The following is a 12,423-nucleotide window of genomic DNA, read 5'->3' as shown; positions in this document are numbered from 1 at the left end:
GTTGGCTGTACAACTGGGGCGAGTGCTAGGAAGTCTCTCTAGACCTGCTGTGTGGCAGCGCTCGGTCTGCAATCACTGATAGTGGCGATACGCGGGTTCGACGTATACTACCGGACTGCGGCTGATTTAAAGGCTACCACCTAGCAAGTGTGGTGTCTGGCGGTGACACCACAACAGCAACTGCACCTGCTGGGAGAAGCAGTGTGTGGGTGGTGAGGGTAAGGAGTAGGCTGCAGCAAGGAGGGTGAGAGATAGCATGGTGGAGGTGGGGGAAGGGGTAGTGCTGACTGTGGGAGCATGCAGGGACATGGTGGAAATATAGTAGGGCTGTTAGGTGCAGTGGCAAGAATTGTGTGTGTGTGGGGGGGGGGGGGGGGAGAGGGAGGGGTGGAAAAAGAGAGAAGTAGAGGAGGGGAAAAAGACTAGTGGCTGCATTGGTGTGAAAGAAGGCTGTATAGAGCTGGAATGGGAGCAGGGAAGGAGATAAGTTGGTAAAGAAGAGGAACAAGTGAAATTTAGACCAGGGGGGTTATGGGAACATAGAAAATATTGCAGGCAGAATTCCCATCTGAGCAATTCAGGAAAGCTGATGTTGGTAGGAAGGATCCAAATGGAGTAGGCTGTGAAGCAGTCATTAAAGCAAATCACACTGTGTTGGGCAACATGTTCAGCAACTTGGGAGGGGAGGGGGGAGGGCTAGTTGAGGAATTCCACTCCTTCTCCTGGTCCATAGAATGGAAACATTTTCTCACCATCAACCCTACCAATCAGACTCAAGCCAAAGTCAATGTTGAATCCTGCCTGACTCAGTTTACTCCTCCATCCAACCGTGATCCACCCCACTGCCCCCAAATCACCACCTGTTAACATTCCAGAATTTTCTAACCTCAAATTTTGCCTCACCATCATTCCCCATATCCCTCAATATAGAAACTTACTTTTCATCCACAGAAATAATCATAATCCACCACCTAAAAACTGATCCCAGCCTTATAATTCTACTTGCCAAGAAAGTCTCCACCGCTGTGGTTTAGAGCCACAGTGATTACCCACTGGAGGCACTCTGCCAGCTGTCAGATTCATTCAGCTACAAACCCTGCCACAGGGTCCCATTCCAGAAACCCAAGAAGATCTCCAGTCTCTCCTCAAAACATTAGGCCCACTGGAGAACCTCTCTCGCGAGTCTTTCTCTCTTCTCACCCATACCACTCCCCACACACCTACCTTCTACATGCTTCTTGAAGTCCATAAACCCAAACACCCGGGATGCCTCATTGTGACTGGGTACTCCACTCAATATAACAGACACCAACCATTTCCTCCATCAACTGTCCACAGTTCATGTTCCTTTGCCACATGGTGCCCTGCTTGTCATTATCGATGCCACCTCCCTCTACACCAAGGTTTCCCGAACTGTGTTCCTCAAAACATTGGTGTTCCACAGGAAGTAAGTAAGTGCTTTATGAAAAACTATGAACAGCATGGTATAATGACAATATTATGAAAAGGCTAGATTACTACTCACCATATAGTGGAGATGTTGAGTTGTGTATTTCCATTGTTTTATTAACAACATGGTTTTCTCTAATTTTTAAAAATTTTATTAATATTCAAAGTAAAAAAAAAAAAAAGTGTTCCATAAAAGTGCCAGGATTCTCAAAGTTTTCCTTCAGAGGAAGAGTATGGGAACCCCTGCTCTACACTAACATCCCCGATACCCATGACCTTACTGCTATTGAACACTACCTTTCCCAACATGCAAACCTACAACCTCCTTTCTGGTCACCATGAACTACTATATCCTCACCAACAATTATTTTGCCTTCAAACGTATCACCTACAAACAAAACAATGGTACAGCAAAGAGCACCTGCGTGGCACCATCCTATACCAACTTATTCATGGGCCATTAAAGGAATTCTTCCTAACCACCTGGAATCCTAAACCCATCACCTGTTCAGATTCATTGATGACATCTTCATGAATGAGTGAGGTGGCACAGTGGTTAGCACATGAGACTTACATTTGGAGGGTATGTGTGTTTAAACCCACATCTGGCCATCCCAATGCAGGTTTTCTATGATTTCCCTAAATTGATTCAGGCAAATGGCGGGATGGTTCCTTTGAAAGGGCACAGCTGACATCCTTCCTTAAACTGATTGGACTGATGACCTCATTGTTTGGTTTCCTTCCCCAAATCAACCAAATAACTAACACATTCATGGTCTAGACTGAGGGTGAGGACATGCTATCCACATTCCTCCAGAACCTCTACATCTTCTCCCCCATTTGCTTCACATGGTCTTCGTCAACCCAACAACTCACCTTCCTCTATTTTGACCTCCTCAAAGATGACTGCATCAGTACCTCTGCTCACACCAGCAACACCTCCACTTTGAAAGCTGCCACCCATTTCATGCCAAGAAGTCCCTACCATACAGCCTAGCCACTTGTGGCTGTCTCATCTGTAGTGATGATCAGTCCCTCTCCAAATATACCAAGGGTCTCGCTGTGGTTTTCACAGATCGAAATTACCTTCCCAACCTTCTACAGAAACAGATGTCCTGTGCCCTGTCTCTCCGGACACAAACCACCTCCCACATTCCCACCATCTGGCTACAAAAGAGCACCCCCTTCATGACTCGTACCGCTTAGGACTGGAGCAACTGAATCACATTCTCCTGCGTGGTTTCAACTACCTTCTGTCATGCCCTGAAATGATGAACATCTTACCCACTACCCTTCTCATCCCTGCCACAACAGTATTCCACCACCCACTGAACCTACACAACATCTTTGTCCATTTCTACTCCACCCCTGCTCCCTTGCCTCATGGTTCACACCCCTGCAATAGACGTAGATTCAATTACCTGTCTCATGCATCCTCCCACCACCAACACCTACTCCCATCTGATTACAGGTACCTTCTATCCCATCAGAGGCAGGGCTGGAAGTAGTCAAGCTGCAACTGCTGTGCTGCTTTCTAGGTGGAAATGACAACCAACAAGCTGTCTGTCTGCATGAATGGCCACAGATAAACTGTAGCCAAGAGATAGCTGGACCACCCAACTGCTAAACATGCCACACAACACAACATGCTTCACTTCAGTGACTGCTTCAGAGCCTGCTTCACTGGATCTTTCCTGCTGACACCAGCTTTTCTCAGTTTTGCTGGTGGAAACTCTTCCTGCAGTATATCCTACATTTCCAAAACATCCCTGGCCACAACTTTCACTATCCCATACACTTCACCCACGTATCACCTTTCCTGTCCCACTCCAGCACTACACACTCTTCTGTTCCGTCAATGTACCCACTAGTCTATTCCCCTCCTCTACTTCTCTCCCCTGCCCCTAACCTCCACACTACAACTAACAGCCCTATTTTGTCCTCACAATGTCCCTGCCCTGCATGCACCCACAAGCAACACTACACCTTTCCCCACCCTTATCCTGCTATCCCTTGCACTCCCTGCTCCAGACTACTCCTTACCCCCACACGCAAAGATTGCTTCTCCCATCATGTGCAGTTACTGTACACAGTCCAGCCTCAGCAGCCAGAGACAGTGGTCATGTGTGCGTGAGTTGTGCATATATAAGTATGTGTGTTCCCTACTTTAGAAAGCTCAAGTATATAGCAGTCTTTTTGTTATGCTGTCTGAGACTCAGTGTCTTCTCTAAATGGGGTGCAGCAGTCTATTCTTTTCATAATATTCCCCCCAGGAATTATCAGATTATTCTGATACCACTTAATTTTTATAATGTCAGATGTTATGAAATGACTTGTTGTGACCATTGACCACTCAGACAGCATATTTGAGCTTTGACTGACTGAACTCTTTGGTTTAACTTCACTTTTATTTTTGTGCACTGGCTAGTTCACATATTGTGTCTTGTGTATTCGATATTTGTGGATAAAATTGTGTTCAATAAGTTAATGTGTGTTGGTGCTACTATTACCTCATCTAATGCCAGGGAACAGAAGTTACCACATACTCATAGAGTGGCTATAGGTTAACCTTTGTCGTTGTCTGTGTCCAATCTTTTTTATGGAGAATTTTGAAGAATATGCTTTAAACACTGCTCCTCAACAACTATCCCATTTTTATCACTGTGTTAATGGTCATGTGGCAAAAACACTGCAGCAATTTGTTGATCACATGGAAAGCATGTATATTAACTTACAGTTTTCTACAGAAATGGAGAAAAAAGACAGCTACCTTTTTAGACATTCTAGTTGAGTGAGAATTAGTTGGTCGGTGTATCCTAGATCAGCCCTTTCAGAGCAGTGTCCCAATGAGCACAGCTCTCATCACACTATACAAAGAGCTAAAATCATATTGAAGAAGAATTGTATAAGTGCTGAAATAAATCATCTGACTTCTGTAATCAGACAAAATGTTGATCAAGACATAAAATCAAGTCAGCTGTCTCCACAAAACAAAAGTCCAAACCCAGTCAATCAACAAAACGAGATCAGCACACTATATTCCTTATGATCTGTAGAACAATATCAGATAAAATCAGATGAATCTTAAACATAAATGGGATTAAAATGATCTTTCAGCTGCCTAAGAAAATCAGAGAACACATGTCTCCTGTGAAAGATACCCATGGCCTCAGTACAAAGTGTTTACAATGTCCCATGCAAATGTGGCAATAGCTATGTGAGACTGTCCATTTGAGCTGTTTCTCAACCCCATATTGTCCATCAGTAGTACATACAGTACAGAAATCTAGAAACATTTGCTATATCTGAACGGAGCATCATGAATAAGCACAAGATTTTATTTCAAGACAGACAATTTCTAGCCTGCATTTCAAGCTACTCGGACTCAAAGAGGCTTTGGAAATTGTGTGTGTCAAAAACTGGTTATGCACTCAGCACAGAGTGGAAGTAAGAACTTCCTTCCAACACACTGCATAGGAATGCATCCCTGCTCAAATGGAAAATTTTTCTCCCATTCATAACAAAGTAGTCACAGATTACATCAGCAGGATGCTAAGAAGACACAGCATTGATACAGTGTATAAACAAATAAGAAAGGTGTGTGAATATTTGAACACCACAAAGTACCTGCGCCTGCTACTTGCCACAGCAGGAGTATAGAAAAGTCCTTGCACATGTGATCACATGTGCATAGGAGCTACTAAAAGAAGCTACAACACTCAGCTTATAGAATTGTTGTCTGGGCAATACTGATAAATTGTCAATAGCAGATCATGCACTGGTAGGAGGCAACCACCAATTTTATTTCTCAGATAGTGTAGTTTTGTCAAGATCCAATCCTTATTATGCTAAGCTATGCTAGGATGTACAGAAGTGAGGCCATACAAACAACTTAAAACAACTTAAACAAGTGCCTTAGTGCTAAATAAAATAAATTCACCAACTTTTCTGCAGTACAAGCTCCATAATACATGTCAGTGCAACTCTACAATCTTAAACAGCAGTCTAAAGATGTTATCACATGACCTTTATGTGGATAAGTGTAAACATTTAGGCTTGATGTGCTTATTTATGTTTAATACTACTATCTGAATCTTTATAGCCTCTGATGATGTCTTCAGCATTAGGAGAGTAAACATTTGGCATAGAAAAATGCCCTAGATGATGGCATAGTGCCCATAATCAAAAATCATCAAGGATGTATGAGGGTTGATTGAAAAGTAATGCCTCCAATAACTCTTCAACAGTTGGCAGCATTGGCATGTGGCAGGTACTGGCTTGTTCCGTAGCCTCTTCTATACAGCTCCAGTTGGCGGGAAGCCTTAGCATTGAACAGTTCTGTTGTTACAGTGTAAAGTATGGAACCTTGCACAGATGGCCAGTCAGTGCGATCTAAGCAACATGCAGTCATTGAATTCTAGACAACAGAAGGTGTCACCCCAAAGGATATTCATCAGAGAATGAAAGCAGTTTATGGTGATTGTGTTGATGTGAGTATTGTGCATCATTGGGTGAGTAAGTTTCAAGATGTTGAGGTGGGAATATCTGACCTGCGTGACAAAAAAAGAGTTGGACGTCCCTTGACAGCAACCACCAATAAAAGTTTCACAAGGAAAATGTTGACAGATTGATTCAGGATGATCGTTGTATCACTCAAAGAGAAATAGCAAGCACAATCATCATTTCACAAGAACGTGTGCATCATATTATTGCTTTACTTGGCTATCAGAAGATCTGTGCACGATGGGTACCCCAGATGCTGACTCCTGAAATAAAAGTGCACAGACTTGAAATTTGTGAGGAACTCCTCTCACATTACGAGAATGAAGGTGATGCCTTTCTCCATTCAATTGTGAAAAGAGACAAAACATGGGTACACCATTATGACCAGGAGAGGAGACATCAGTCTATGGAATATCAACGCAAAGACTCGCCCCAGAAAAATAAATTCAAGATGCAGCCCTCAGCTGGAAAAATCATGGCCCCAGTGCTCTGGGACACAGATGGTGTTATCCATGTTGATCTCCTTGATCGTGGAACAACAATAAATTCAGAGCATTACATCACAATGCTGTAAACTCTGAAATGATGGCTAACAAGGGTCCAAAAGGAAAAGGGAAATGTTTTCCTGCAGCATGACAATGCCAAACCACACAATTCATGTGCCACCACAGCAGAACTTCAGAGATTGAATATCACCAAGCTCCATACAGTCCAGATTTAGCACCATCTGACTTCCATCTGTTCCTGATAATGAAAGATGATGTGCTGGGCCATCATTATGCTTCTGATGAAGATGTTGAGAGAACTGTGAGGCTGTGGTTGTGGAAACAGAGTGTCGACTTCTTCTTTGATGGCTTCACAAAACTTGTTCATCATTGGTAGGAATGTATCCAATTGGCTGGTGATTATGTGGAAAAGTGAATACTGGTAATTAAAGATCACATTCTAAGGATTATTTCTGCATTTGATTTATTAAAATATTCCCATCCAAACCCAATTAATGAAAGTGGAGGCATTACTTTTCATTCAACCCTTGCAAATACAAACGTTGATAGCCTGTGTTGTAGTGTCAATTGCATTCCTGATGCACACAATGATGAATATTGCTGAAAGCACAGATATTATTAGGTAATTAATGTAACAAGTGCACTGAGAACATTTGGTACCACATGTACACAAGTTCCTCACACACACCTAGAAACAGTCCTAACTAAATACTGTAAGAATAGCATTAATTTTTATTTTGTATTTGATAGTAACAGCCATCATTTATAATTACTTATGCATACTTTTTATATGGTGTCTCTATAAAATTTCCACCAAGAGGGGATGGTTGGAGGAGATAATAGCTGACAATCTGTTTTTTGATTCTACATACTACCATGAAGTAAAAACAAGATCTATACTGTTACAAATTTTCTGTCTGATGGTGCTAATCAACCAAAAAAGTATGTAGAGTAGGTCTGTACAACGAGCAGTAGGAAACAGTTTACCATACACATATGGTGGATTAGAAATATAAGTCACTTTTAAATTCACTTTCTCAACACTCAAGTTGTCCTTTTTTCAGAGAGGCATCACAACAGATTAACCATGAATAAAATAAAATACTGACTGTATTTTGAAATTACACAAGGTTTATCTGGAAAGTAATGTCACTAATTGTATCCTGAAGCTCCTACTGACTGGAACATGTTCTAGTCCTTTGGAGCTGTTAGGTTCCCACAGTTACCAATATAGTTTCTTCTGAGCTCCTGGAGAGTCAGGAAGTGTCATTATGTGAACCTCTGTTTGGTGACCATGTTCGAGCTGCTTTGCAGCATCCACTTGAACAACAGAATGCAATGAAATTATGCATCAAACTTGGTAAGTATGCTATCAGAATGTTTCAAATGATTCAGCGACATTTTGGAATGAATATTTGTTAAAATGGCAGATATTTTGGTGGAATAAGATATTTCTGAATGAAGACTGGGATGATGATGAGGTCAAATCTCACTGTGGATAACCTTCAGCATTGAAAGACAAAGACAGTGTGGCTCGTGCATATAAACTTTTGAATACCGACAGTAGAATGGGTGTTTGGCTAATAGCTCAGTCTCTTAATGTATCCAAAACCATTGTCCATGAGACAGTAATTGAACAATTGCAGATGAAGAAAACATGTTCATAATGGGTCCCGAAAATTTTGAGTGCATTGGCTTCTTGGTGAGGAATTATCTGGTCAAATATGATGTGGCAGTCCTATCCCAGCCTCCTCCACTCCCCCTCTCCCCGTACAGTCTCTATCTCACTTCAGCAGATTTTATTTTGTTTCCCCAGCTCAAGACACAGGAAAGTACTCTGTTTTGAGACCATGGACAATGTGCGAGCTGCTGTTACACATGCCCTAAAAGACATTCCATCCCAGGCCTGCCAGGAATGCCTTCAATGGTTGGGTACCTTGTTGGTAAAAACATGATGCAGGATGGGTTCTATATTGAAGAAATTTTATGAATTGTACTAATCTGATCAATAAATTAGTTTTATTGACTTAGGACATTACCTTCCAGACAAACCTTCTAGTATCATGCACTAAAAAGAAAGAAATCTATGTTCATCAGAGAATAAGTCAAAATCAATCTTTCAAGTTATGGTTAAGTGATATGTTAGATTGTAAACTGTGTGATTAGAAAGGGCAAAGGCAGGGATTGTGCACAGAAAATTGGCAGGTGACACAGAGTAGTTAGTAGAAAAGACCAGAGATAAAAGGAACATTATGGTAACATTTTTGAAGTGTATTTGTGTAAGTTTCTACTGTGCCCACTTAACAAATTCAGCTGTTATACAACACAGCTTCAGTGTGATGTACTTATCAGCAGTAACCTGAAGAAGTGTCTACTATGTAGAATCTGGCTGGTGAATCTGGAATTATTCCTCTTTTTCATATTAATTTTGCATGTAATATTTGTGAATCAGAAACCACAAAAATGTGGATGTTCCACAGTATTCACATATTAAGTTAAGCAGTTTTCATTGTACAAGGCCATCAGAAAACAATAACTATCATCATCAAGGAGGATACAGTCTTAGTAAACAAATTTGATAAAGATTTTAGACATGAAGAGTGAGACTCAACAGTTGAGTAAATATCATCTTTGACAGTGGAGTTGCAACATATTGCAAATATTTAAGCTAAACAGTAAACAAATGTAAAGAGAACATATCAAAAACATTAAGACTAAATACTAGAGGGGAAAAAATAATAGTGTGTGCATAAGACTAAATACTAGAGGGGAAAGAAGAAAATAATAGTATGTGCACAAGGATGGGGTGTAAAGGAAGATGGCAGTATGATTAAAAAGGAAATAATGCTACACCTGCATTGAAATTTATAACAGTTATAAGGACTATATTTATGTTAATATGAAGAATTGCACTCAACATAAGAATAGATGTACATGTGTTAAAACAACAGAATATATAGCAGTTTAAATTAAATTGACAATTGTGATAAAATAATACAAAATATGTGCTCTAGAGTAAGGGATAATAACTTGAAAATTGTGCAGAAACAGAGTAAAATACATATTTGTTAATTGTAACATAGTTGGAAGTACACAAACTAATCTGTAATTCAGTAAGTATGAAATACCACACATAGACTGAACTACTAGTCAGTAAGCTTGAAGAAACAGATAATATCCAAAGATTTAATTTCCTCTATTTCTGGACTACCTTTATTCACTATGTGTCAGAGATGGATTCTATATTCCTTTACACATAAACATCAGTATTTTCTCCCATGACCTAACCTCCACAGTTAAAGCCACTAAAGTACATTTGTGCAGTGTCGCTCATCTCTGAGGTATCCAGTTTAAATCCTGGTAGTGGAAGAAATTTTATCTGCCAGTATTCAGCCACGAAGGTGACTGGGGAGGGAGTGGGTGGGGGAGGGGGGAGGGGGGGGAGGGTGAGATGGTAGCACAAAGTGTCTCATCACCATGCCTTTTGCCAATGCTGTGCATTAAATTCCAAATCTGTATGCACTGCCTCAGTGATTCTGACCATGTGACACTAGTGATGATGATCTGTCTATTTGCTGGGGAAGTTCAACTTGACTGTCATCTTGGTTCATTTATGTATTTATTTTACAAGGGTTGGAATTTTAATAGTGGCAACTATTTATTTACGGCTCATACAAAATAGATATGTGTTACAAAGTTTTACTGACTTTCAAAGAAGTCACCAGTATTGTGTATAACTCATTGCCAGCGATGTGGAAGTCGTAGGATACTCTTAGCACTGTCAGTTGTGTTGACAGTTCGAGTGGCGTGGTCTATTGCCTGACGAATTTGTAGCAGTTCTGAAGCGAATGCTGTGAAGTGTTTTTTTCACTTTAGAAATCAAGTTGAACTTACAAGGGCTTAAATCAGGGCAGTGCATTTGGTGGTATAGCACTTAGCAGCACCATCAGTCAGACAAATTAGTAACAGCTTGCACTGTATGTGCTTGAGCATTGTCCTGCAAAATGATGGTCAGGTCCTGCAGAAAGTGTCATCACTTCTGTCTCTATGCTGTTCATTTTTGGAACACAACCTATGACCAGCTTAGGGACAGAAGTGATGACACTTTCTGCAGAACCTGACCATCATTTTGCAGGACAATGCCCAAGTTCCATAGGACCAAATTGAGGAGCAAATGTCCAAGGTCATGGAATAAGCCAATACATGAAATTACAACATAAAAGTAATAACAGATAAAAATAAAATGTTTGAGCCTGAAAAAAGTCAGTCCATAAGTTTAAGTAAACACAATCAACAAGACAACAAGAATTAGCTTAATATTTCAAGGAACTCCTCGACAGAATAGAGGGAGTGACACATGAGGAAACTATTCAGTTTCGATGTAAAAGCACATGGATTACTGCTAAGATTTTTGAATTTGAGTGGTAGCTCATCGAAAATGGATGCAGCAATATACTGCACACCTTTCTGCACAAGAGTTAAGGGAGTCCGATCCAAATGCAGGTTTGATTTCTGACGAGTATTAACTGAGTGAAAAGCTGCTTATTCTTGGGAATCAGCTAATACTGTTAACAAGAAATTACAGTAAGGAATATATATATATATATATATATATATATATATATATATATATATATATATATATATATATATATATATATATATATATATATATATATTGAGAGGCCAATGTCAAAATACCCAGACTCGTGAACAAGGGTCGACAAGAGGTTCGTGAACTTACACCACTTATCGCCCGAGCCACCCGTTTATGAGCCAAAAATGTCCTTTTAGAATGGGAAGAGTTACCCCAAAATATAATACCCTACAACATAAGAAAATGAAAATAAACAAAGTAGACTAATTTTCATGTCAAATGATCACTCACTTCAGCAAACAGAAATATTTTAGAGTTACCCATAATACTAGAGGGCATATCATTTATATAAATAAGAAACAGTAGTGGACCCAACACTGATCCCCCTCCCCCCCCCCCCCCCCCGTCCCCCACTTGACTTTACCCCACTCACACCCCACATTACAGCCATTCTCAACACTGTGAATAATGACCTTTTGCTGTCTGTTGCTAAAGTAACAGGTGAACCAATACTTCAGACAATTGTGCTCTATACAGCATAATGTACTAAGAATATGTGGTCACATATAGATGACAGCATGTTGCTGAAAAGAATCATGCTAAACAATTTAGTTTAATAAAAGTGACTGAATCAAAAGGCATATATGATTTTGAAGATATTGTCAGATTTTCTTGAGGCGAAGTTTATTCTATTATGACACTGTTGCTATTTATTAGGTCCAGTTCTATCACTTTCACATTTTTCGACTGGTTCATCTCCTCTATTTTTCTGTTTCATATGTTCCCTGTTTTCATTCACTTCTTGGAGCTATAATTTTGGTATTTTACCCTCTGCCCACTACCTCCCCCCCCCCCTCCCCCTTCCTCATCCTTGTTTTCCCTCTTGCCTTACCGAGCGAGGTGGCGCAGTGGTTAGAACACTGGACTCTCATTCGGGAGGACGACGGTTCAATCCCGTCTCCGGCCATCCTGATTTAGGTTTTCCGTGATTTCCCTAAATTGCTTCAGGCAAATGCCGGGATGGTTCCTTTGAAAGGGCACAGCCGATTTCCTTCCCCATCCTTCTCTCACCTGAGCTTGCGCTCCGTCTCTAATGACCTCGTTGTCGACGGGACATTAAACACTAATCTCCTCCTCCTCCTCCTCTTGCCTTACTCTGCTCAGTATTTTGTTTTCATTTCACAGAACTCCCTCCCTCACATCCTGCATTCTCAGTTTCCACAGGCTGGGCCACAACTCCCACCTGCATGTTGGGGAATCAATGGTTTCTGTCTCTGTAAAGTTTTCCCACCATCCTGATGATAGTTGTACTGTAATGCATTCTATATTTTGCGTGTGTCCCCTATTTCACATTTTAATCAAAACATT

The 12,423-nt window shown here is 40.6% G+C and overlaps 1 protein-coding gene across 1 annotated transcript in view; it reads left to right on the top strand.

Moving 5' to 3' along the window:
• Positions 1-12,423, top strand: part of LOC126249103 (Down syndrome cell adhesion molecule-like protein Dscam2) — a 171,090-nt gene that overhangs the window by 141,084 nt on the left and 17,583 nt on the right. The window lies entirely within an intron of this gene.

This window comes from Schistocerca nitens, chromosome 3 (assembly GCF_023898315.1).
Source record: "Schistocerca nitens isolate TAMUIC-IGC-003100 chromosome 3, iqSchNite1.1, whole genome shotgun sequence".
Classification (NCBI taxonomy): domain Eukaryota; kingdom Metazoa; phylum Arthropoda; class Insecta; order Orthoptera; family Acrididae; genus Schistocerca; species Schistocerca nitens.
This window is presented reverse-complemented; position numbering and strand designations above follow the sequence as displayed.